Genomic DNA, 24,670 nt, shown 5'->3' with positions numbered 1-24,670 from the left:
ATGAACCATCCCTACCATCCATCTCCAGAATTTTCTTGTCTTGCAAAATTGAAACCCTTTACCCCTTAAACCCTAGTTCCCTATACCCCTTTCCACCCAGCCCCTGGCAACCACCATTCAACTTCCTGTCTCTGAATTTGACTACTCTTGGTATTTAAGTGGAATTGCACAGTATTTGTCCTTTTGTGACTGCCTCCTTTCACTTAGCATAATAGCCTCTAGATTCATCCACGTTGCAGCATGTGTCAGGATCCCCTTCTTTTTTGGGGCTGAATAATACTCCATTGTATGGATGGACCACATTTTGCTTATCCAGTCATCTATCAATGAACACCTGGGGGCTTCCCTGGTGGCGCAGTGGTTGAGAGTCCACCTGCAATGCGGGGGACGCGGGTTCGTGCCCTGGCCTGGAGGATCCCGCGTGCCGCGGAGCGGCCGGGCCCGCGAGCCATGGCCGCTGAGCCTGTGCTCCGCAATGGGAGGGGCCACGGCAGTGAGAGGCCCGCGTGACGCATTAAAAAAAAAAAAAAAGAACACTTGGGTTGCTTCCACTTTGGGGTTATTGTGAATAATGCCACTTTGAACTTGGATATACAGATGGCTGTTTGGGTCCTTGCTTTGAATTCTTTTGCATATATAACCAGAAGCGTAATTGCTGGCTTATATGGTAATCCTATACTTAATTTTTTGAGGGGCAAAGCATGTGCTTTTGTAACTTGCTTTTTCACTTAACATGGGCACATTAGCATTTTTCCACATTGCTTCATCACCTGGCCGCCCTTTTATTGGCAGTATAAGTGTCATAATGCAGGGACACCATCATTTTCTTGGTCATCCTCTATTGTGGGACATTTATGTTGCTTCCAGACACACACACACCACTTTTGAAATACTGTAACGGATATTTTCAGGTATCTGAGTTTTCACAAATTATCACATTAAAGGCATTGACCTTTTTTTTTTTTTTGCGGTACGCGGGCCTCTCACAGTTGTGGCCTCTCCTGTTGCGGAGCACAGGCTCCGGACGTGCAGGCTCAGCGGCCATGGCTCACGGGCCCAGCCGCTCCACGGCATGTGGGATCTTCCCGGACCGGGGCACGAACCCGCGTCCCCTGCTTCGGCAGGCGAACTCTCAACCACTGCGCCACCAGGGAAGCCCCGGCATTGACCATTTTTATGGCTCCTGAAGCTAAATGTTTTTCCAAGAAAGATAGGACCAGTTTATCCCAGTGATATATAATAGTTTCATGACACTCTTGCTGGCATTTAAAATAATATTGGAAAAAAATGTTTTACTAATAGGCCTAAAAGGTAGTCATCTTAAATGTGCTTTGTTTTCTTTCTGTTTTTTTTTTTTTTTTTGGTTGGTTTGTTTGTTTTTGCAATGAGACTGAATAGCTTTCGTTTTGGTTGCTAGTTGCATGTACAGCATGCGGTTTGCTGCAGTGTAATACAGTGGTTAAACACTTGAACTCTGGAATTGGATGGAACTCTGGAATTTAAACTGTGGTTTCTCCACAACCCTGCTGTGTGACCTTGAGTACTTACCTTCTCTGATCCTCGGTTTCCTCTTCTATAAAGTGAAGCTCAAGGGACCTATTCTTAGGGTTGTGTTAAGGATTAAGTGAGATAAACTAGATAATGAACATCACCTAGCACATAGCTGATACTCAGTAAACACTAGCTGTTTTCGTTTTTTTTATCATTATTTTAATTTAACAAGTCCCCATTCACTCTCACGATTCACCTTGTTTCTGCAAGGAGAGACGGTTTACACTTAAGCCAAAGGGATCCATTCTTCTGCTGTAAGGGTAGCCGATCCCAGGAGGAAGCTGACAGCCCCTCTCTGTCGAAATGGATCCTTTCGCCGGCTGTCTGGCTGGCTGCATCTGGGTGTGAGCCTCCCTGGGGCAAATACATGAACCGATGGCAGGTGATGCTTAACCTCGCTGAAAGGCGGGGCTGTGAGGGGCTGCAGGACCCTGTGCTCTACGGCCCTGTTGCCTCCATGTCGTGGAAGTGGGGGTGGAGACTTACAAATGGTGGAGCCCAGAATTCATCTTGGTGAGCGTTCTGCGTCCACATCCTGATGCTCCTTCATGCAGTTTGGGAAACTGAGGCAGGTGTTTCAGGTGTGGGACTCTGGGGGCTTTGGCACCAGCTTGGGTTGCTGCCCATGAAGCAGGCTTTTGCAGCCCCTTGGAGTAAAGAGGCCTCCATGCTCCTCTCAAGTGGGCATCAGGTAGCCTCAGGTGAGGGGGGATGTAAGTCCAGCACACAGATTATTTATCCACGCTTAATGCATGCATTTTCCTCTTTGCTGCTGATCTGTGTCTGAGGAGGAAGTTAATAAAACCAGGGTCTTGGTCTCAAATAAACAGCTTCATGAGAAATTTCTTCTAAGGGGAAAAAACACACAAAAAACCCCTAACTTTCCCCTTTATCTGCCCCTCTCAAAAAACTCAATTAAAAAACATTTCTCATGTTCAGAGCCAATGAAAAGGTGAGCAAAACCACACCTCCTGTTTCTGATGGCCCTTGGGTCCAAAAGCCGGCTCACCGGGTCATGAATCTTTTTTCCCTATTGTGTGGTGTGACGAATATTTGGATACTGCAGGTCATCTATGTCATTGGGAAGCCAGTGATGAAGCGTGGTCTGTTTTTAAATTAAGTGCAACAGCACATCTAATGTGCGGCAGCTTCATAAGATGTGTGTGGCTTTATATTTCCAGTGGGAAGCACAGTGGGAGGCACAGTGTTTTGAGAATGGGTAGAAAGGAAGCCTTATGTTCGCGTCTAAAGCAAGAACTTTGGGACTTCCCTGGCGGTCCAGTGCTTAAGACTCGGTGCGTCCACTGCAGAGGGCACGGGTTCGATCCCTGGTCAGGGAACTAAGGTCCCATGTGCCACTCAGCCAATTAAAAAAAAAAAAAAGCCGAGCTTTAAAAGTGGACAGAAGTTCAGATCTTGGCTTTGACCCCTAACACATAATGACCCGGACGAGTTGCTTAACCTCTCTGAGCCTCCAGGTTTTCACCTGAAAATTGGGATAACAGTAGCTCTTTTACGGGATTGTCGTGAGGATTAGAAATAAGGAAAAACCTGTCGTTGGTAATGGGCATCCAAAGGTTGCTGTTTTTGCCAGTGGGTGAATGAGTCTTTGCCGCCCACGCGGTAGGAGTGAATGGATTTTAAATGACAGGTATCTTTGTCGTAAGTCATTGAGGTTTGCTTGCATGCTAAGGTTTATTCAACCGCTATCTTATTTGACCCTCCCATGAATGATCTTTTTGGAATGCACGGGATGTGTATTAACAAATACCTACCGCCATGTTACAGATAAAGGTTGGGATCGCTTTGTCCTTCGTTATCAGCCTGCTCTTCTCAGATGTGCCCAAACCAGAAGGTTTAGTTTTTCCAGCTTTTTCTAACCCTTCAAGGTCTGAAGGAGCTTGGAGGACAGGGCTGAGGAGGGTGGAGGTGAGGTCTTCTGGTGAGGTCTGCCATCAAGTGGCCTTGGCCATGGCAGCGGGCTCTGGCTTGGCCCTGTCACCTGCAAGCTGCAGCGGCGGGACGGGGATGCCCAAGTGGGCAAGCTGCTCTGGAGGCAGCTGTCCCAGAAGCCCTTGTGCTGCAGGTTTGTGGGAAGATGGCTGGGCATCTGGCAGTGACCTTGACCCTCACGGACTGTGCTTCTCCAACTTTCCCACCCGCTCTTCCTGCCAGAGGAGATGGGATTCCGACCCTAGCCTGCAGCAACCCACCCCAACCGTGACCTTGCTTTGAAGCTTCAAGTTTTATTTTTAACACTAACATTAATTTTACATTCTATTCCACGATAATCCGTGTTTGTTTTGCTATGTGGACTATTCCTCCCTTACTTGAGTCAGATGGATGCTCTGGGAAGATGTTTATGTTTTTCCTGTGGCTTCCGCTACTCCCAGCCCAGTGCCTTCAACTATAGTTTGAAAAACATAGATTAAGGCAAAATAGCGATTAGATTAGACGCAAGTGTGACAAGAAATGTCTAGCTTCATAAGAGCCCTTTTATCCTATGTGATTCATTGGTTGAGTAACTGCAACTTCGGTTTACGTAGCTAATTAACATGCTACACCTCGAATCTAAGCATTTTATTTTAACTTAAAACATCAATGTACGTTGATGTACTGATGTAAGGCCAAGAGCTTTTGTTTGATCGGTTCATCATTCTTATATGAGGCGTATCGACCTTGTCCATTTTTATTCTTCTCCCCTATCTCTCTCTCTTTTTTAAATATTTATTTATTTATTTGTCTGCACCGGGTCTTAGTTGCGGCACACGGGATCTAGTTCCCTGACCAGGGATCGAACCTGGGCCCCCTGTATTGGGAGTGTGGAGTCTTAACCACTGGACCACCAGGGAAGTCCCTCTCCGCTATCTTTTACAGTTGCTTTGCTCAGTCTCATTCAACGGAAACTTTTGTTTTAGTGACTTGTCTTTATTATTTCTAAAGCAGTCAGTTCCGTCTTCATGGAAACAGCTCTTTCTTTTTTCACACCCGATTGCTTCCACTTATCCACTTACCATGTTGTGTCATTACAAAGGTGAACAGCTGGCGTGGGTGTATCTGGGCACAATCACAGCCAGCTCTTGCAGAGACCAGGACCTGGCAGCCTGGCACCCCGGGTGGTCAGCATGAGTGGTCAGGATGTCTTCAAGAGCAAATGCAGAGCACAGTTCCCCCGATTCTGCGAGGGAGAGGTCAGGTAAGACGTCGGAATCACAGAGCCTGGGCGAGAGGCGGGGTTTGACTTAGAACTCCCATCTCAACGACGCCAGCCCCTCACTCTGAGACGAGCACAACAAGCTCTAGAAGGGAGGCCTTTCACACCAGTTTCTTTTTCTGCAGATCCCATCAGCAGCATTTGTACTAATGAACCTTGCTATTGGCCAGCTCTGAATTGCCACCTTCATTGCTCTAACTTGCTGTCTTTTGTCTAATAATAATAACAACACAGACACTTCTGTAGCCCCCCACTCTGCTAGGCAGTGTTCTGGGCACTTTGAAAATACGAATTTATTCTTTTAGGCACTATTGCGATCTCTGTTTTACAGAAGGGGGAACTGAGGCACAGAAAGGTTTAGTAACTTCCGTAGGTATGACCCAGGAAGTGCTTAGGTATTACCTAGGCACTTCCTGGGTTGCCCGAGGAAGTGGCAGGGCCTGTTCCTAACCCCTGTCCTGTACTCTCTCCATATGTGGCCACCTATTTCCCAGGAGGAAGCATTTATTTGGGGCAGGGGAATCTGGATCCCAGGTGGGAGGAGGGCTGAGGCCTCCGGGAGTCCATTGGCTGTGCAGAGGAGCTGGGGTCCAGGCAGCCTTTCTCTTCTTGCTGGTCCTTTGTCTCTGGTGGAGCGTCTTCCTGGGATCTATTCCTCTACAGAGAAGTACCAGGAGGATGCAGCTTCCGGTACCCAGCGTGGCCCCAGCCTGCCCAGGTGGTGCCCATTCTCCCCCTCTGTCCAGAGGAAGCAGGGCCTGGCCTCTGAAATCTCAACTGCTTCCTTTCCCAACTCTTGAACCTTCTGTGGGAAGTCCACCTAAGGGTCCTCAAGCTAATGGATGACACAGTCAGGGCATTGGGACTCAGGTGTCTTCTTGACCAGTGGCCCCAGTCTGGTTCCTTTGCACTGACCCAGGAGAGGCAGTGTGGTACACTGGTAAGAGCAGGGCTCTGGAGTCAGCCTGGTTCAGATCTGCCTCTCCCATCACTAGCTGTGCAGCGTAACCTTGAGCCTCGCCCTCATCCTTTGTGAAACAGAGGGCCTGCCTTCAGGGCTACTTGTGATCATTAAATTCGAAAATGGACATAAGGCACCTAAAGTGCCTCATCGTGGTAGGTGCACAGTGATGGGAGCTGCTTGCTGTAGCCCCAAAGATGGGCCTGATAAGTGATGAAGAGGCTGCTGTTCTGAACTTATCCCAGAGGCTCCCAGGGCAGGAGCAGCCTGGAGACCTGGGAGTGGAAGGAAGAGGCTCGGGGGCACCTGCTAAGGAGAGATGGACCAGGTGATGGCTGATGGAATGAGATGTTCAGAGTTCTCTGTCATCCCCAAGGCCTACAGGTTGTCTGCAGATCTAGGGTTTCATGACAACAGGAGAGAAGGACACGTAAGCCCATGGCTGCGTGGAGAAGGAGGCTGGGGGCTGAGCCTGGGGAGGGGGCACCCAGGAGAATGGAGTAAACTGCCGAGTAGCTGGGACCCTTATGAGGGACACCGATCTCCATTGCCACCCTGAGTGTGTGTGTGTGTGTGTGTGTGTGTGTGTGTGTGTGTGTGTGAGTGACTTGTTTGGGATCAGGAGAGAAGAGAGGAAGTCGAGTTTGTAGCTTTAAAGGATATTAATTTCTTGGGGGTCTTGAGATTGGGGTGGTCTACATCTTCCAGGTATCATAGGCTGTGATTTTCCTAGAATATGCATGCACATGTTTTTAATATATGTGCTATATGTTTTATAAGTGTGTGTGTGTGTGTATACTATATAGATTTAATTGTACAGAATCAATACAAGCTACTTATGAAAAGTTTGTTAAAAATACAGATTTGCCAAAGGAAGAAAAAAAAAATCTATCATCCACCTGCCCCAGAAATCCACCACTCAATGGTTTCTAACCTTTTTCAGATTTTAAATCCTTTTGAAAATCTGCTGGGACTTCCCTGGTGGTCCAGTGGCAAAGGCTCCGTGCTCCCAATGCAGGGGGCCCGGGTCCGATCCCTGGTCAGGGAACTAGATCTCTCAGGCTGCAACTAAAGAGTTCACATGCCACAACTAAAGATCCCGCATGCCGCAAATTAAAAAAAGAAAAAAGAAAGGAAAATCCACTGAAAAATCTCAGACCTTCTCCCCAGAAAATGCTCCTAGGAGAACATTTGTGTGTATACTTTCGTTAGGTTCCCCGGGCCCCCAGGCTCACCCTAGACTCTGGGAGGGTGCAGTGAAGAGCTGTTTGGGTCCAACCGCTGGCTTCTTCACATTGTGAGACTCTGACTCCGAAACCAACCTCAGAGGCCAGAGAGAGATGGAAGATTCTGACCACCCCAAGGCCTCTGTGAGACACACTTGTTCAAAGTCTGCTTTGAAGCTGTTTCTGCTTCCAGTCTTGACCACCTCTTAGATACGATGTACAAGTGTGCTCTGTGTCGTTTAAGTCCTTCTCTTTGCCCTAAATTCACTGCTCCTTTTGGGGGCTTTCAGCCAGGACCGGCTTTCCTGCATCATTGGGTGACTCCCCTGTAGGATCGGTTCATTTGCGGAGCCCGCCTGTCTTTTGGGACAGTTGCATCCTGTGGGTTTGTGGGCCTCCCCCCGCCCGCTTCTGCGTGAAGGGCCTTGGCTTGGGTAGGTCGAAAAGCCAGCCCAGGAGAGCTGGGTGTCGACCATGGGTGGGTGGAATGGTCTCTGAGGGATGGGGAGTCAGGGACATGTCCAGGCCTTGCGTGTTGGGCTCCAGGCGGCTTGAGACCCTGTATGATGAACACACAGACCCCCTTTCACTGAGTGGGTGGGCTGGCGTAGACCACCCCACCCCATGGTGCCTGAGGCGTTGGTTAGCCTCCCTGAGACCTTAACATGTTCTCTGCTCCAGGCATGGGGGGGCCCCTCCACTTCTGAGAATCCCAAGGCTTTTCCCAGTCCTGTGGGGAACCAGCCTCCCCTGGTGCCACTTCCCATTTTGGACAGTGACCTCGCCTGGTTTCCTCTCCCCCTTTTCTTTTTTTCTTCAAATTATTTATTATTTATGTATTTATTTATTTATTTTTGCCTGTGTTGGGTCTTCGTTGCTGCGCGTGGGCTTTCTTTGGTTGTGGTGAGCGGGGGCTACTCTTCCTTGCGGTGCGCAGGCTTCTCGTTGCGGTGGCTTCTCTTGTTGTGGAGCACGGGCTCTAGGCGCGGGGGCTTCAGTAGTTGTAGCGCATGGGCTCCAGTAGTTGTGGCTCGCGGGCTCTGGAGCACAGGCTCAGTAGTTGTGGCACACGGGCTTAGTTGCTCCGCGGCATGTGGGATCTTCCCGGACCAGGGCTCGAACCCGGGTCCCCTGCGTTGGCAGGCGGATTCTTAACCACTACGCCACCAAGGAAGCCCTCCTCTCCCCCTTTTCTAACACAGCAAGCTTTATTGAGATATAATTCACATGCCATAAAATTCATTTAAGGTACACAATTCAGTGGTTTCTTAATATACTTACAGAATTGTGCAGCCATCACCGTAATCTATTCTAGAACATGTTCATCACTCAAAAAAGAAACCTTGTACTCACTAGCAGTCACTCCCCAGTTCTTCCCAACCCCCCCTGCCCTAGACAACCACTGGTCTACTTTCTGTTTCTATGGACTTGCCTGTTCTGGACATTTCATACACATCAAATCATACAGGACGTGGTCTTCTGTGGCTGGCTTCTTTCACTCGGCCTGTTGCTGATTCTTTAGGAACGTGTCTGACTCATAATTACAGTGGAGGAGTTGTTTGTACTGACTGTTTATTCAGTCACAGGTATCGGACGGAGCCTCTGCTATACTAAGCCTGGAGCAGGTGCTGGGCCACACAGCAAGGAACACGGCAGCCTTTAGTGTATTAGTTATCTCCTGCTGTGTAACAAGTTATCCCAAAACTTAGCTTAAACAACAAACACTTACCATCTCCGTTTCTTTGGGTCAGAATCTGGGAGCAGCTAGGGCTGCAGGTTTTATGTGGCTGGAGGTACCTGCCAAGGTTTGGATGTGTCAGTTCCTTGCCATGTAGGCTGGCTTCTTCATAGAGCAGCTTGAGTGCCCTTACAACATGGCTGCTGGCTTAGCCCAGAGTTAAAGATGAGAGAAAGAGAAAAGAGAAAAAAAAAAAAATAGATGAGAGAAAGAGACAAAGATTGCCCAAGACCGAAGCCCTACGGTCTTTTATAACCTAATCTAAAAGGTGACCTGGCATCACTCTGCCATATTCTTTTGGTCACAACCCTGCTATAATGTGGGTGGGGGAGCTGCACAAAGGTGTGACTACCAAGAAGGGCAAGTACCTGGATATAGTTTCATATAGAGAATGGTCCTCATATAGAGAATGGTCCTTATGAGATCCAGGACGCAGCGGGCTCGTTCATGAAGGGCTTACAGTGCTGCCTCTGAATGAGCTTTGGGTCACCTCTGAGTTCTCTGAGCTCCATGCTCTATTGAGGCCTCTTCCCTCTCCCCCTACTCTGTATTTGTAATTAGGGAGCTTGACATGTAATTATATATAGCCTTGAACTTGGTTGTACCAGATTTACCCACCTCTGTTAGAATAATTTTTACAGATTCTTTCTCCAGGTATTTGTGAATTCTGTTTGCATTTCTATCGAATGGGTGAGCCAGTTTTTGCATTTCCTTTCATTCCCGTTGTCAAGAAGGGTATTATTGGCTAGAACAGGCCCAGGACTCATCCCGGTGGTTTTGACCACTTCCCACCAGGGCACTGGGTCACATCATCTAACAGAGTCTCCGGAGACCCTTCCTTTTCCAAGTGGTCCACAAGATTGTCTTGAGGGGCAGGACTGGGTCATGATAAAATGGGCATATATCATGCATAAAAAAATCGACCCTAGGGCTTCCCTGGTGGCACAGTGGTTGAGAGTCCGCCTGCCGATGCAGGGGACACGGGTTCGTGCCCCGGTCCGGGAGGATCCCGCATGCCGTGGAGCGGCTGGGCCCGTGAGCCATGGCCGCTGAGCCTGTGCGTCCAGAGCCTGTGCTCCGCAACGGGAGAGGCCGCAACGGTGAGAGGCCCATGTACCACAAAAAAAAAAAAAAAAAAAAAAAAAAAACGACCCTTGTGCCCTACAGGAGGTGGATGATTCATCGTTAGAAGCAGTTTTAGTTGTTGGTAGATGTGGGTTCTGATCCCTGCTCTGCCACTTATTGTGTAACTTTGGGTAAGTCTTGGGCCTCAGTTTCCTTAAGGAGATGATGATAATACCTACTTTGTGGGGTTCTTTTGATGATTTGATGAGATAAAGTCCCAGGTATGTACTGCTGCACAAACTACACCAAACTTAGAGATATAAAGTAACAAGTGTTTTTATTATGGGCATGGATTCCGTGGTCCAGGCACTCAGACAGGGCTGGACAGGACAGCTTGGCTGTGTTCTGTGGTGTCTGGGGTCAGCAGGGAAGACTCTCAAAGGGCTGCGGATTACTTGAACATGGGGTTGGGGGGGTGCTGGAATCACCTGGGAGTTTCTTCACTTGTCTAGTTGCCTGGGCAGGGATGACTCAAAGGCTGGACCCAGATGGGACTGCCAGCCTGAGTGCCTACACTGACTTCTCTTTCTGGCTTTGGGCTTCCTCACAGCATGGCGGCTCTGGGTCACACTTTCTTGATGCCAGAACTCCAACAACAAGCATGGGTGCTTGGTTCCAGACCAAAGTGGAAGCTGTATGACCTTTTATGACCTAAACTCTCAAGTCACTTAGCACCACTCCTGCTATACTCTCTTAGTCAAGGAAGTCAAAAGCCCACCCAGATTTCAGGGGAGGAGACATAGATGCCTTTTCTATGAGAATTGGCCACCATGTTTTAAAGCCTTCATGATAAATGTAAAAACATTTAGCATGATGACTGCCATGTTGTATGGGCCAGACCATGTTAGATGCCATTCCCTCTGCTGCTGCCCACTTTTTTTTTTCACACCTTTATCGGAGTATAAATGCTTTACAATGTTGTGTTAGTTTCTGCTGTACAACAAAGTGAATCAGCTGTATGTATTCATATATCCCCATATCCGCTCCGTCTTGAGCCTCCCTCCCACCCTCCCTATCCCATCCCTCTAGGTCGTCACAAAGCATCGAGTTGATCTTGAGCTATGCAGCAGCTTCCCACTAGCCATCCATTTTACATTTGGTAGTGTATATATGGCCACGCTACTCTCTCACTTCATCCCAGCTTCCCCTTCTCCGCCCCGCCCCGTGTCCTCAAGTCCGTTCTCTACGTCTGCGTCTTTATTCCTGCCCTGCCACTAGGTGCTGTCCACTTTGGTATCTCCCAGGTACTGACTGCTGTGATTGTGTGACTTACATAAGCCCCCTGCCCCCCCGTCTTAACTAAATGATCTTTAAGCTGCAGCTTAGTAAATATGTTTAGTCTAATATTGCCAGATTCATTCTTTTTACCTTCTTCACGTCTGGACCCAACTTTTAAAAATTTCCTAGCCCTTAGTTGAATCTCCTTACCCTCAACGGCTTCTCAAACACATCTAGAGGTTTTCCCAAGGAGATTCGAGAAGGTCAGTTTCCCGAGTCCCCCAGGGTATCTTTCGTGAGCTTTGATGTGTGATTCACACGGTCCCCTGATGTTCCAGGCACCCTTTTTATCCCCTTACTCTAATTTTCTCAGAATAAAAATTCACAATTGACCTTTTCCAGAAACAGAGGAATAGCTTTTCTTCTCTAAAATGTATAAAAAAGTCTAAGACATCATGTCCTCCCACAAGGATCACATGCTAGAATTGGAAACCTAAGACTCACAGGAAACCGTGGTGGAACGCAGGATATAACCAGGTGCCCCACCGTGAGGCCCGGCTGGTTAGCCCCCTACCTGTGCTGTCCCGTGGCTCCTTACCTCTACTGGCCAAGTCGGTGATGTCTGGTGGCTCTTCTTTTACAGGGGAGGATATGGCTCTGGAGAGATTAGGACACTCATCCAAAGGCAGATCTAACTCCAGGGCTGGCGCTCCTACCTTTCTTGGGGAGATTCCCTGCAAACACGCACGCTTTTGGGTTGACAGGTTGCATCGCAGACATGAGCATCACTTTTGAAATCTGTGCCTCCCCTCCCCCACCCCCAGATCACAAACTCTGGAAGCCTCAGTTCCGACAGCCTTTTTTGGTCTAAGCTTGGGGAATTAGCAAAAGAAAGGAGGAAGCCCCAGATTCTAATTAACTTTGCTTTTTAACTACAGATGAGCCACTTTTTGAGTTACCTGGGGGTGAGAGTCTCAAAGATTAATGAAAATATGTAAAGATGACAGGCAAGCAGGAGCCAGACACTCCTGTAATTAGGTTTCCTCATCCTTGTGCCTTGAGAGTAAAAAGATCAAGGGAACAAAAGGACAGGGGAATTATGTGAATAACTGTCTTCCGCCTTTGAGGAGGATTATTCTTCAGAGTCTTCCTGTTTTTCCCAATAGAACTTAAAACAAACATTTAACTGTTTGTTTTTTTGGTTGTTGTTAGTTTCATCTTTTTTTTTTTCAACTGTAGCCTTTTTAGTCTTGTCCCTACTCAGCTTAATCTTATCTGACCACACCTAAAAATGCTATAGAAAAAGAAAAATGATTTTCCTTCTACCCTTCTAAGTTCTTGACTGAGGTCTCCCCACACCTGCCCTGTAGTAAAAAGACAGATTAACAGGAGAATAACAAATTTAAACACATGCATATGTATGGAAGCCCCCCAAAGATATGAGACTCAAAGAAGTCACCAGAGCAGAAAGCTTTTGTCTCTTTTAGACAATTAATTTGTGAAGAATTGACAAGACAAGGGGTTTGGGCTAGGGGTAGTAAGATGGTGAAGACCTTAACAAGGTTTGGGACTTCCCTGGTAGCGCAGTGGTTAAGAATCTGCCTGCCAATGCAGGGGATATGGGTTCAAGCCCTGGTGCAGAAAGATGCCACGTGCCACGGAGCAACTGAGCAATTGAGCCCGTGAGCCACAACTACTGAAGCCCACATGCCTAGAACCCATGCTCCACAACAAGAGAAGCCACCACAATGAGAAGCCCGCGCACTGCAAGGAAGAGTAGCCCCTGCTCTCCGCAACTAGAGAAAGCCCTGAGAGCAGCAATGAAGACCCAACGCAGCCAAAAATTAATTAATTAATTAATTTTTTTTTTTTTAAAAGTTAACCGGGTTTGTTTGCACAGCCTCCTTGGCCCTAAACTCCCTGTCTCTGGTGGTTAGGGATGCCTTCTACCTCCTGGAACAGGGAAGATCCCTTTCACATGGGAGATTCACTTCCTGCTTTTAGGGGATAAAGAAGGTTCAGAGTGTCCTTTGTGCACTGGCTGTTTATCAACTCCTTTTAATTCAAAATAATCAATATGCCAAAGTGGCGTATTTAGGGTTTTCACATTCTGACCCCCTGCAATGCTGAGTGCCAGGTTTGAATTCGAAGAGCCAAGCAGAATTCCAGGAAGGTTGGAGGCTGGGATATCAGTGGGCAGCAGAGGGAAGCTGACATTTCATCACAGAGAGCTCACGTGGAAATGTCAGGATGGGGAGAAGGAGTGCCTCGTGGAGCAGATCAACTCCCCTCTTACAGGTCTGTTGAAGGTACCCAGGGTTCTCACGGGTGCGAGCAGAGGCTCTTCGGATTTCTTGCCTCAAGCTCGGGAGCTGCTTCTGGCAGGCGCTAGTAGAGGACTGGGAATCTAATTGCCCTATTCTTTCTAACAATGGTGAAACTAATTTATTTATCCACTAAACTAATTTCTTTATACCCTCACTATTATTTCAAAAAGGACTTAAGATCCCTTAGTTTGGAAGGAGGAGATCAGGAGACTTGGATTTTTCTTCCCTCTCTGCCAGGTTGCTGCATCTCTTTGTGTCTGTTTCCCATCTGTGAGAGCAAACACTTCTGAGTGGTTAGTATACACACCGGGCACTGTTATAGAGACTTTCCATGTGTCTGTATTAATTCACTTAATTCTCTCCCAAACAACTGATTACATTATGTATCATTTGGGAATTTGTCAGTGCAGTTCCAGTACATCTGTGAATACACACAGGATGACTTCTGTGGCTTTTGCCATTTCAAAGAATCTTGGCTTTTTCTCTTGGCTCCAGAGGAGAATAATACCCCAATTTGAACAGTGCTAATGGGGACCTTGTCTTTGAGCTTGACTTTCAACCAGACCCAGGCTGGAGAGAAAGGAAGTCTGCAGGATGGGGGGCCTGGGGCCGCCTATGGAGATGGGAACAGCCAAAGCCTGTCTGCCCCTTGGAAAATCTCTTTGGTGGCTTGGCCCTGTAGGGTCGTTATCCCTTCCTGGTTGGGGGTTGTTAGGGATACAACCCCTCCCCAGTCAGGATGGCAGTCTGAGAACCCCTCCTAGCCTCTGTCTGCCCATCCAAGGTCCAGCTGTGACCCTGAGGCTTATTTTTCATCCCGGGAAATCCCCTTCCTGTGGGTCAAGGGCGGTCCTGCCTCCCCCCACCCCCACGAGGTACCCCTCCCTACCCGGGCTGAGTCCGGGTTCGAGCCGCCAGCGTCCCCGGGAGTGAAGGTGGAGGTGGAGGAAGCCAGCTGGTGGAGCGCTGGGTTGGGTGCGGGGCGGTTCCCACCCAGTGGCCAGGCTCCGCCTTCTCCAGAGATGGTCGGCAAAGTGCACAGCCCGCTGCGCTGTGCGGGTAGAGAGTGAGGTTGAGTGTGAATGCGCACGAGTGCGTGTGTGTCTGTGGTCTCGGCGTCTGTGTCATTGTGTGTTTACATAGAGTAATTGTGTGTGTATCTTCGGTCTCTGTGTCTGAGTACTTGTGCGGGAGTGTGTGACTTCGTGCGTCATTGTGTGTGTCAATTTACCCGAGTGCGTGTGTGTGTGTGAACGTGCATGCTAGTGTGTGTTTTTGTGTGTGTGTGACATCCGGGGATGGGATACGGAGGGGGATCCTCCCATCCTGAACCCCCTCTCTCTTCTCCTCGAGGTGGCCGGGGCGCCCGGAACCCCGGCCCTGACAGGGGTGCTGGGGTTGGCGACGCAGAGCTCACCGAGGGTCCCGCGACCTCCCACGGCCGGGCCGCCTGGTCTGCGCATCCCAGGCTTTTTCAACATTCCCGGGAGCTCCTGGCTGAGTTTTTCTCCTGCCCTCTTCGCAGGCTCTAGGCGACGCTGGGGCGCAGGGAGGCTCTTTGGGCCGGATGGGCGGGCCCTGCCTTGGGCGCCTCACCTGGAACACTGGGTGGAGGCGGAGACATGCGGAGCAGTTGGGACCACCGAGGGCTGTGCCTCAGGCCACTTTGTTCTGCCCCACGTCTGCCCCGCTCGGGTGGGGTCCTTCTGGGGTCACTCTGAACCTCGCACTCCCCTCCTCCTCTTGCGCTCCACTGTGACACAGGTTGAAGTCCGGCTGTGGACCCGAAAGAACATTCGAGGGGACCTGGGACGTTGCAGGGCAAGAAGCATGTGGGCCCGGTACCAGTCCAAAGTGCTTCCAAAGCTAGCTCTGCTGCTGAGAGGCTGTGGGATTGGGTGCGGACGTGTGTGTGTCTGTGTGTGTGTGAGTTCCTTGCCCTCTGAGCTTCGGCTTCATTTACAACCCAAGGGAGAACAATACCCACTTTACAGTGTGATGCCTGGATGAAAACTGGAGCAAAGTGCAGGGGGATGACCGCGCTATTGCACGCACGCTCTGCCAGCACGCACAGTTCATTGTAATGAATAGGTGTATCGTGAAAGTCCCGGGTTAACCCATTTATTTTCTAAATCCGACATGTGAGGTAAACTCCGATGGAGAGGGAGGCCCAGCGGCTGGGGAACAGCCCGCACACTGGATTTGAGCACAGAGCCAGGGCCGGCCAGTTACTCGGGTGACCCCGGCTCCTGACAAGTGACACTGGTCCCTTGCCCCGCCCTTTCTGGTGATTCCCTGGGAACCCGGGAGAGGAAAGCAGGCGGACGACCGGCCCTGGCTCACTTGGCAGGTGGCATTTTCTATCCTCTGGTTACAAGGCCGAAGGGGGGGCCAAGGCCAGCGTGCGCAAGCCGTCCGGGGTCCAGCGGCGGCTGAGGTTCCCGACTCCATGCGCAATCCCACCCGCCAGCAGGGAGCAGCGGGGGTCCGGGAGGATTTGCAGCGGCGTCCACGAGTTGCGCAGCGGACGCCTGCTCTCCAGAGCTTCGCCTGGCTGGGGCTGTGAGAATTTGCCGACGGTGCCCGCGCCGCCGCTGGCCCCGCCCCAGCCCCGGGGACGCCCCGCCCCCTGGCCCTGCCCGCGTCGCCCTGTTGTCCGGACCCCGCCCAGGACCGCGCCCCTCCGCGGATGCCCCGCTCACCCGCTCCGCACCGCGGGCCTGCCCTCAGGCCCCCGGGGCTCCGCGCCGCCGCCCAGAGGCTCGCGCCCTCCCGTCGCTCCGGGACCCGCCCGCCGCGTCCCCTGGGCAACCGTCTCCAGGGAGACCGGGCCCCGCCCCCGGCATCGACACCCGGTACGGAGCCCACCTGTGCGGGCGTCTGCGGGGTCCCAGTGCCCCCCCACAGCGCACGCCCCGCCACGCCCCGCCACGCCCCGCCCAGCGCCGGGCTTTGTCCGCCAGGGGAGATCCGGGGACCGGGGGCGCGTGGGGTCTGGAGGAGGAGGCGCGTTCCCGGGGCGGACCGAACCCCGTTGGGGAGGCCGAGGCAGCGGGCCGCTCTCGCGTTGTGATTCTCTGGTGTGGGCTTATTCATACCCTCCTTTTCTGATCTCATTGCATCCCTTTTATGCCTCCGTGGGGCCGGGAATCCGGGGTGTCCCGCTACCGCCCTAGATGGGAATGAGCAGGGCCCTCAGCCGGGCTCCGGACGAGGACGCGCGCCTGTTCGGGGAAAGCTGTTTACTTGTCAGGGACCGAGCAGTTGCCGCGCGCGCCCTGCCCTCCCCTCCCCCTGCCCCCGATTCGGGACCGAGCATCCTGCGCTCTGGCCATTCCTAGCGTTGCCTCCCAAAGCTTTGCCCTTGAACCCAGAGGGCTAGAGGGCGGTAGACCCAGCTCCTGAGGTCCCGGCCAGCGTGAGGGCCAGAGCAAAAGACGTCCTCCCTCGCCCCCTCTTGTGAATTCTGTCCCGGCTCCGTATTTCCTGACCTGAATTCCTAAGGACTAATTTTTCTCTTATCTTTCATTCTCTCGGCTCCATCACTTTTTTTGCTTCGTCTTTCCTCGTTTCGAAAGTGCTTTCTCTACGATCCTGTCTCATTTCCCTGTGACTGAGCTGTTGTTTTTTGTCCTCTTGTTAATTAACTCCCTTGGTCAGAATGGAAGTTATTTCTTTCTTAGCTCTTGTCGCTGACCTCCCGTTTCTCTGGTGACAGTGCTTTGGGAAGTGCCTTGCCATCCTCTCACCTGGATGCTAAATGGAGAGACCATCCAAGCCCATGTTCCTGGGCTCCTGCAGCAGGGTCCGTGGGGTATCCTTCCAGGGATTAGGCTGGCAGCCGGGTGAATTCCAGCTTGGACCTTGGGAAATGTCTTCTTGGAATGACACCTTTTCCAACGGCTTCCTAGGACTGGGCTTTTTGTCTCATGGAGAAACCAGTGGTTTAGGTTTCCTGCTCTTCAGGAGCCCAGTGGGTTCCAGGCAGGAGAATCCTGCTGTGCAGGTAGCTGGGGGGAAGTTGAGGGGGTGGCAGGTCCTGCTGCTGGAACCCAGCCGCCTGGGCTCCCAGAACTCAGGTGTCTTTCTGTCTCTGGGGTCAGATTATTTCCAGGAGCCGCCCACAGTAGGGAAAGAAGCACCACAGCGGCAGTGAGTGGGCCGACCCCTCCCCACACACCCTTCCTTTTCATCTCCAGCAAGCAGGGATGAATCTTCCTTTATGATGCAATTTGGGTCTCGAATGGGGACCCTCAAGTTCACAGACCTGCTTTTTGCAGCCATTGAATGGAACTTGAACCCAGGCTTGACTCAGATCACTTACTTTGCTTTCAAACACCAAACAAAACAACAAACAACTCTAAAAATGATCTGAGTCATCTGTATGTATATGAATTCCTGCTTCAGGCACTGGAAATGTTCCTGTGGTTTGCTTCAGTACCACCAAAAGGAGCTGGGGATGGCATTGACACAGATGGTGAAAAAGGCCCATTAAGTACAATGTGACTGGTTTGCAAAAAGGAAACCTTGGTGAGACAGTTGCTTTTGAGCTAAAGTCCTCTAAGAGAATGCACAGAAGTTTTCTGAGACTTTCTCTTTTTAAAGATTTCTTTCTTTCTCTTTCTTTTTCTTTTCTTTTCTTTTTTTTCAGACAGATAAGGAGCTCAGAGTCAGGCAAGGGCGGAATGACGCTCATTGATCCCAAAGCATCTTTAATCTGCCAGGCAGAGGGACCTTTGCTGCTGGTCTTTCTTGGACCATTCCAGAGAGGTAGGTTGGGCAAAGGAAACAAGTGTGGGGCGGGGGGGAAGAGGAGATGTTATTTTGTAGCTGGGTTAAGAATTTGAATGGAATCCACCCTCCCTGACTATCTAGCCAGAGGAGAACTTCTCTTTAGGACTAGAATGCTAAAAGGAAGAGAGTGACCCAAATTTGTGCTCAGAGCCTATGAAGGGGGATGTGAACTAGACCCCAGCCAGCTTCCCAAGAGAGGGATGCTGCTACCTGGGAAGGAAGGGATGGCTGTGCTCCGAGGAGCCCTGGAGCCCATTATTAAACTGCAGCATTTGGTATTTGACTTGCTGCGTTCATGATAGAGCTGGGCTGACCTATTTGGTGCGAGAAAAATTAAAACCTTCTTCCGAAGGAAGTGGATTGGATTTTCATAACTTGATATTGCTTCTCAAGGAGTCCTTAGGTGGGGACATTCTGTTTCTCTAGAGAGTTGGCAGTCACTGGATCAGTAAGAGGATGCTCCCTGGAACTTCTGGGACATTAGCTTGCAAGCTGAATGTAGTCCCTTCATTGTGCAGATGAAGAAATTGAGGTCAGAGACTGACACTGACTGAGCCTTCGCTGAACACCTGCCTTTGGTATCTGGGGGCAGCTGGGTGTGATTAGCAAGTGTGCAGATTTGTCCCGTTTGCAAGCTGTGTGGGTACATATGTATTCTGTGGGTGCCCAGCACCATCTTCCTTATACAGTTGCTCGAGCAGCTACTGTCATTTCTGATGGTTCAGGTAGGGCACGAGGTTACATGATGTCATCCTTGGAGGCTTTCCCCCACCCCACCTCATTTTTTCTAGGTCTTCATTGGTACTTTCCAAACTTCTTTGTTAGTGTGGACCTCTTTAAAAAGATCAAAGTATTAAGCAGAATTTTAACCTCTAAAGCAGATTAAAAGAGTGCCACTGTGGTACAAGTAGAGACTGGCCCAGAACTCCTCCCACTGAGCAGCTGTCCTACTCCTGCCACCCTCTGAAGGCCTTGGGGTGCTTCTGTGGAACCCCAGGACTCCCTGGCACACAGGCGAAAACCATGGATTATGTAGACCTGTGTAGAGGAATGAGAGTTTCTTTTTCTGCTACGCACCTGTTTACACTATCTTGATTTGTGTTTCAGAAGATGCCTTTAAATCATGATTTTTAACCCTCCTACTTTTTGATTTGTAAAGGATACCTATTTACTGTCGGAAGTTTACAAAATACAAAAAAATTACAAGCATCACTCTTCTATAATCCTACCCCCCTCCCAAAAGAACCATTGTTTCCTTGTTGGAGTATCCTCCCTGGGGAGTCTTCTGCGTGTGTATCTTTGGAAACTTGATTTTTATTTCTTGGTAAATATTATCATGAACTTCCACAAAAACATAACTGAATGCATGTGTTTATCTCTGCTCTGTTTCAAAAGCCCACTAAAATGAGAGTAGAGGAATAAAAAGGTGTAAATCCTTAAGAAAACAGAAAATGATGATAGAGGGGGAGGGATATGAGCAAAACTTTTGAAAGATGGGAAGCAAGTGGGTGAAAGAAAAGCAAAGCTTAGAATGTTGAATGTCCTGGCTGTGAGGGAAGCAAGCTGGCTTGTACACACGACCCACCAAAGGCTAAAGAATGGGGGCCACAGAGTGTTCCCAACAATGGGGGCAGGGAGCGGGGCTGGAAGCAGGAATATTGGTTTAAAGTGTGTGTCAGAGCCACAGACCCCTCTCAGGCCACGTAGCCGGGCAGCTCCCTCCTCCACCAGCAGAAGATGGCTAGTTTCCTGCAGGCAGTATTGAACCAGAGCAGCAGAAGGCAGGGGAGGCTCTATATTGAGAACAGGAAGATTCAGTGAAAGTTTGCATGCTGAATAGACAGACCCTCTCCAAGCTGGTTCCTGGAACATGGCAGCCTAGCTTCTACCCATCCTCCAGGCAGGGGCCTTGAACTTCTCTCTAAGGAACCCAACCTCATGAAAAAACGCTACCTCTCAGCGACACCTACCAAGCAACCAGCCCTGCACAAGCACCTTTCAGTGCCTCTCTCTTAAATTTGAATGGGCAGCCTGGATCGTCACACGCCGAATGAGTCCTCTAACATGAAAGGCAGAGACCCAGAAGTCATAAACATGGTTGTTTTTTAAAAAAGGCATATTTATAAAACAATAATAAGCTCTTGGATATCAAAACTAGGCTAGTAGAAGTAGAAACTTCAATAGAATAGAGTTAGAAGATTGAACAATGAATTTCTAGAAAGTAAGACAGAAAGACTTGAGGGACGGAAAATAAGAAAGAGAAGATAAGAAAATTAGAGCAGTTTGGGAGGCCCAGTATCCATCTCATAGGAGCTCAAGGGAGAGAAATGGAGAAGGAAAAGTTATTAAACTCCAGGAAAAAAAAAATCTAGAACTCAAGAGTTTGCATTAAGAATCTCTGTGTAGCACTCAGCCCAATGAATAATAAGATACAGTACATCAGGGACTTACCCGCTGGTCCAGTGGTAAAGAATCTGCCTTCCAATGCAGGGGACGCGGGTTCAATCCCTGGTCAGGGAACTAAGATCCCACATGCCGCGGGGCAACTAAGCACACGCACCACAACTACTGAGCCCGTGCGCTTCAACTAGAGTGCCCGCGTGCCGCAACTACAGAGCCCACGCGCTCTGGAGCCCACGTGCCACAACTAGAGAGAGAAAACCCACATGCTACAACTAGAGAGAAGCCCATGCACCACAACGAAGAGCCCGCGCACCGCAACAAAAAGATTCTGCGTGCCTCAATGAAGACCCAATGCAGCCAAAAATAAAAATAAATAAATATATATTTTTAAAAAGATACACTACATCAAAGTAAAAGATGTTCTATGGGACATCAACATGAACTTCCAAAAGTCCAGAGATAGAAGTTACTAAAAGCCAGCGCAGGGAAAAGGGGCCACATACAGAAGATCAGAGCACGGAATGGCATTGGACTTTACAAAATCAACACCAGGAGCTACAAGACAGTGGAGCAACTCTTTCAAATTTCTGAGGGAAATTAATTCCCAACCCAGAATTCTGTAATCATCAGTCAAGCAAAATAATAGGATGAAGACCTTTTTCAGACATGTAATTTTTCAAAAACTTCACACACACACACACACTCTTTGTATCCCTTTTCAAGGAAGCTACTAGAGGATGTGCTTTACTAAAATGAGAGGGTAAACCAAGAAAGAGGAACGAGTGGTACAATATGCAGTTGTCTCTTGTTTCTCACTTGGCTCAGCCACCAGATGACTTTCTGTATTTCAGCTGTTGTCTTACTTTGAGCCTTGGGAGTGGGGAGGGAAAAAACCACCTACCCCACCATGGAAACTGAAAAGTACTCTCTTCCAAGCCTCCCCTGCAGCCAGCACCTGTGATGTGGGCTCCACTGATGAAATGTACCTATGTTATATTTTGACAGAGAAGAGAGGGATGAAACGTGTGTTGTTTCCATGGTTATGGTGGTGATAGCGGGGATGGGCTTCAAGGTTGAGTTCTTGGCACAGAAGTGGCAGGGGTACAAGGTAGCACCCAGTACTCAGTGGCAATACCAGCAATTTTGCCATCAGACATGATCCTGTATCATGGAGTCCACATGGTGTAGTACAGTTATATTTCCTTTCTTGTTCAACTTTTTGTTTTTCCTGGAGTTGATAGTTGCCTCATGTTTTTAATTGCTTTGTTTGTTGCCTCATATTTTTATTTGCTTTGTTTTCAATGGACTAATCACTAATTCTTCCTCAAACTCTCCAACAGAACTATTAAACCCCTCGCAATGCAGCAAATATGTCAGACAACCTGTCAGCTCCTTCCCTGCTTAATCAGTGAGAGTCAGCTTCTTTACTTGCAACCAAGAACCCTGACTGGTAGAGAGAAGGTGAAGGGAATTCCCATAATGATAGTGAAGAGGAGTTCCAATATCACAGTTGTGCAGCTGGTCTAGAGAGCAGCCAGCCCAATTTGGAGCAAGATGGCTGAGGGCCCCAGGAGGAATCTCTAAGAAAAAAATGGAGCTGATGGATTATCTGACATATTTGCTGTATTATAAGGATTTTGTAGTGCTGTTAGAGAGTTTGAGGAAGAATTACATGTTCACACATAGAAAGCAAAGAAAATTAAAAACGAGGCAACGGTAGGAGTAACAAAAAGTTGAACAAGAAAGGAAACCATAGTATAGGATGTGGCTTAGCTTTGAACAATATTTACATGGTTATAATAATGTAAGAACTAAAGTTTGATTAACAGAAAGTGATCACGTAACTATATCCAGGAAATGGGGGAGAGGATCCATGCATGTGTGTATGTGAAGGAAAGCACAAACTCATCTTCTCAGGTAAAAAGTTAAAAGTTGAAGATCAAGAAATATCAGTATAAACCTGTTCTTTAGAAATGCAGAGATAAATGCAAAAGGTACAACTGAAATTGGGGGTGGTTGGTTTGGATGTGGATGTCAAGGGACTGCTCATTTTTTGCTGCAAGCATTTTAGTTTTAATTAATTTTTAAAATTATGTGCTTGCAAAACTTTCACAGATATTAAAATTTAAAAGTCATTAGTATGATGGCCACATCCACTCATCATATAGCTGTTTTCATTTTCTCTATGCTTTCTGAAATGTTTTGTCCACAAACACATGTTGCCATGGTAAATATATGTGCATTATTGGTTTCATTTAATGTGGGGAGTATTTGCAGTGCCGTGTCATTCTAATGACTACATTCACTCTTGTTGTTCGTGTTATCATTTACTTAGACATTTCTTTATTGTTTTTGATTTATGAGTTTCACAGATAATACTACAATACATATCTTTGTGCATATAGCTTTTTCTTTTTCACTTTTGAAATGCTTCCTTAAGACAGTTTCCAGATTCCCCAAATTACCAGATATGAGACCATGGATCTTTCTCTTGATTTTGCTGTGTAGTATTGAGGGACCCTGCATGGTTGCAGGCCCAAGGGCCCCCTGGGTGCACCATGAACGAGCATCATAGGAGATCATACGGATAGAACTTTTTGTAGGGTAGTTGGCTCATTTTTTTTTTCTGATGGCAGTAGCAGGAGTCAGTCTCTCTCTCTCTCTTTTTTTCCCATATAGAACAGAATTTCCAAAGACCTACACATCTCCTTCTCTGACGTCTGTCTTGGTTTTCCCCCACTGAGGATTTTTTTCCTTTTTAAAATATTCAAATTAGAAGTTACTGTCCTATTGAATAATATGGACTCAAAGGAGACACATTTAAAATGGGAGAGAATGAAAAAAAAAAAAAGGAAGATGAAGAAGGAAAAAAAAAAGAAGTGAGGGAGGCAGAAGTGGGTAGAATAGGAAACCAGGGAATAAGGTAGTTCATGTCCTCAGCCTACCTTCCAAGCAGACACTGGGACGCCTTCTTCTGCACGGTGTCACGTGACTTTGTTATTTTGTCCAATCCCATCCTTCACCCCTCTGACCTCTTTTTCTCCAGGTGGCAGGAGCTGGGGTGTCAGACAGCCCTCCAAACAAGCCCGTCCTTTCTCTTCCTGGGGTGGTCTCCAGGATGTCCTACTTGCCTGGACCAAAACAAAAACAAACAAAAAAAAGAAAGCATTTGTATCTTGGAAGAATAGCACATCTATCCTAAAACTGTACCTGTTGAGGGCCCTGGGTCATGCATTTCCCTCTGGCCTATGGCTTCATTCTCTTCAAGAAGGTGAAGGCTGCAGGCTTCAAGGCTGGGCTGCTGGGATGCCTGTTCCTCAGCTCCTTAAGAGCAGAGGATTGGGGTGTTTCGTGGCCTGTAGGGCCCAACGCCTTCCCTCATTCATCTGCTCTGCCAGCTCTGACCTGGGGCCCTGGCCTCATTACTTTCCCCGCTCCATTCTTGCCTCCCTTCCTTCCATTTTCCTCACAGCAGCCAAAGCAGTCTTCTTTGTAAAGCATAAAATCAGGCCATCTCCGTCCCCTGCTTAAAATCCCCCAGTGACTTCCCGCTGCAGTGGTGACAAAGCCTGGCTCCTCCCGGAGGCTCCAAGGCCCTGCAGGATCAGCCACATTGTCTCTCCCCAGTCTCCCCTTCCGCTGTGACTCCCATTACCTGGTCTTCTGCCTCAGGGCCTTTGCACTTCCCGTTCCAGCTGCCTGGAACCCTACCTCATAGATCTTTCCTGGATCCTTCTCGTCATTTGGGCCTCATCTGCAATACCTCACCTGAGGACCCTTACCTGACCTGCCATCCAAAGAAGATGCTCCCTGCAAACCTGTTTTATCACATTCTAATCCTACACTCTCTGAAATCATCTTGTTTATTCAGTTGTTTCTTTCTTTTTTTTTTTTTGTCTTTTCCCGTTAGACTAAAAACTCTGTAAGAGCAGGGATGGTGCCTGTCCCATTCCCTGATGGACACATAGAAGGCGATCAAATCAATATTTGCTGAATGAATGAATGAGCGAGTGAATGAAGGAATAGGACTTGGGACCTTCAGCCTTCTGGGTCAAGGAGGGGCCCCTCATTCTTTTTCCTGAGGGTCTCCAGGAGGATGTGGTGGTTGAAGGA

General features: G+C 48.8%; 1 protein-coding gene across 8 annotated transcripts in view; it reads left to right on the top strand.

Moving 5' to 3' along the window:
- The window catches only part of PIK3CD (phosphatidylinositol-4,5-bisphosphate 3-kinase catalytic subunit delta), a 49,802-nt gene that overhangs the window by 4,022 nt on the left and 21,110 nt on the right, over positions 1-24,670 (top strand). For 4 of the 8 annotated variants that reach the window (XM_033843686.2, XM_073796405.1, XM_033843682.2 and 1 more), the window contains exon 2: positions 18,012-18,130. The exons of 1 other annotated variant lie outside the window; for it this stretch is intronic. The gene's annotated coding sequence lies outside the window, so the exon portion shown is untranslated. Of the gene's footprint in view, positions 1-16,067; positions 16,216-18,011; positions 18,131-24,670 lie in introns of those variants that run through there. 3 more of the 8 variants (XM_033843675.2, XM_073796395.1, XM_073796393.1) reach the window with 3 other exon arrangements.

This window comes from Tursiops truncatus, chromosome 1 (assembly GCF_011762595.2).
Source record: "Tursiops truncatus isolate mTurTru1 chromosome 1, mTurTru1.mat.Y, whole genome shotgun sequence".
Taxonomy (NCBI): domain Eukaryota; kingdom Metazoa; phylum Chordata; class Mammalia; order Artiodactyla; family Delphinidae; genus Tursiops; species Tursiops truncatus.
This window is presented reverse-complemented; position numbering and strand designations above follow the sequence as displayed.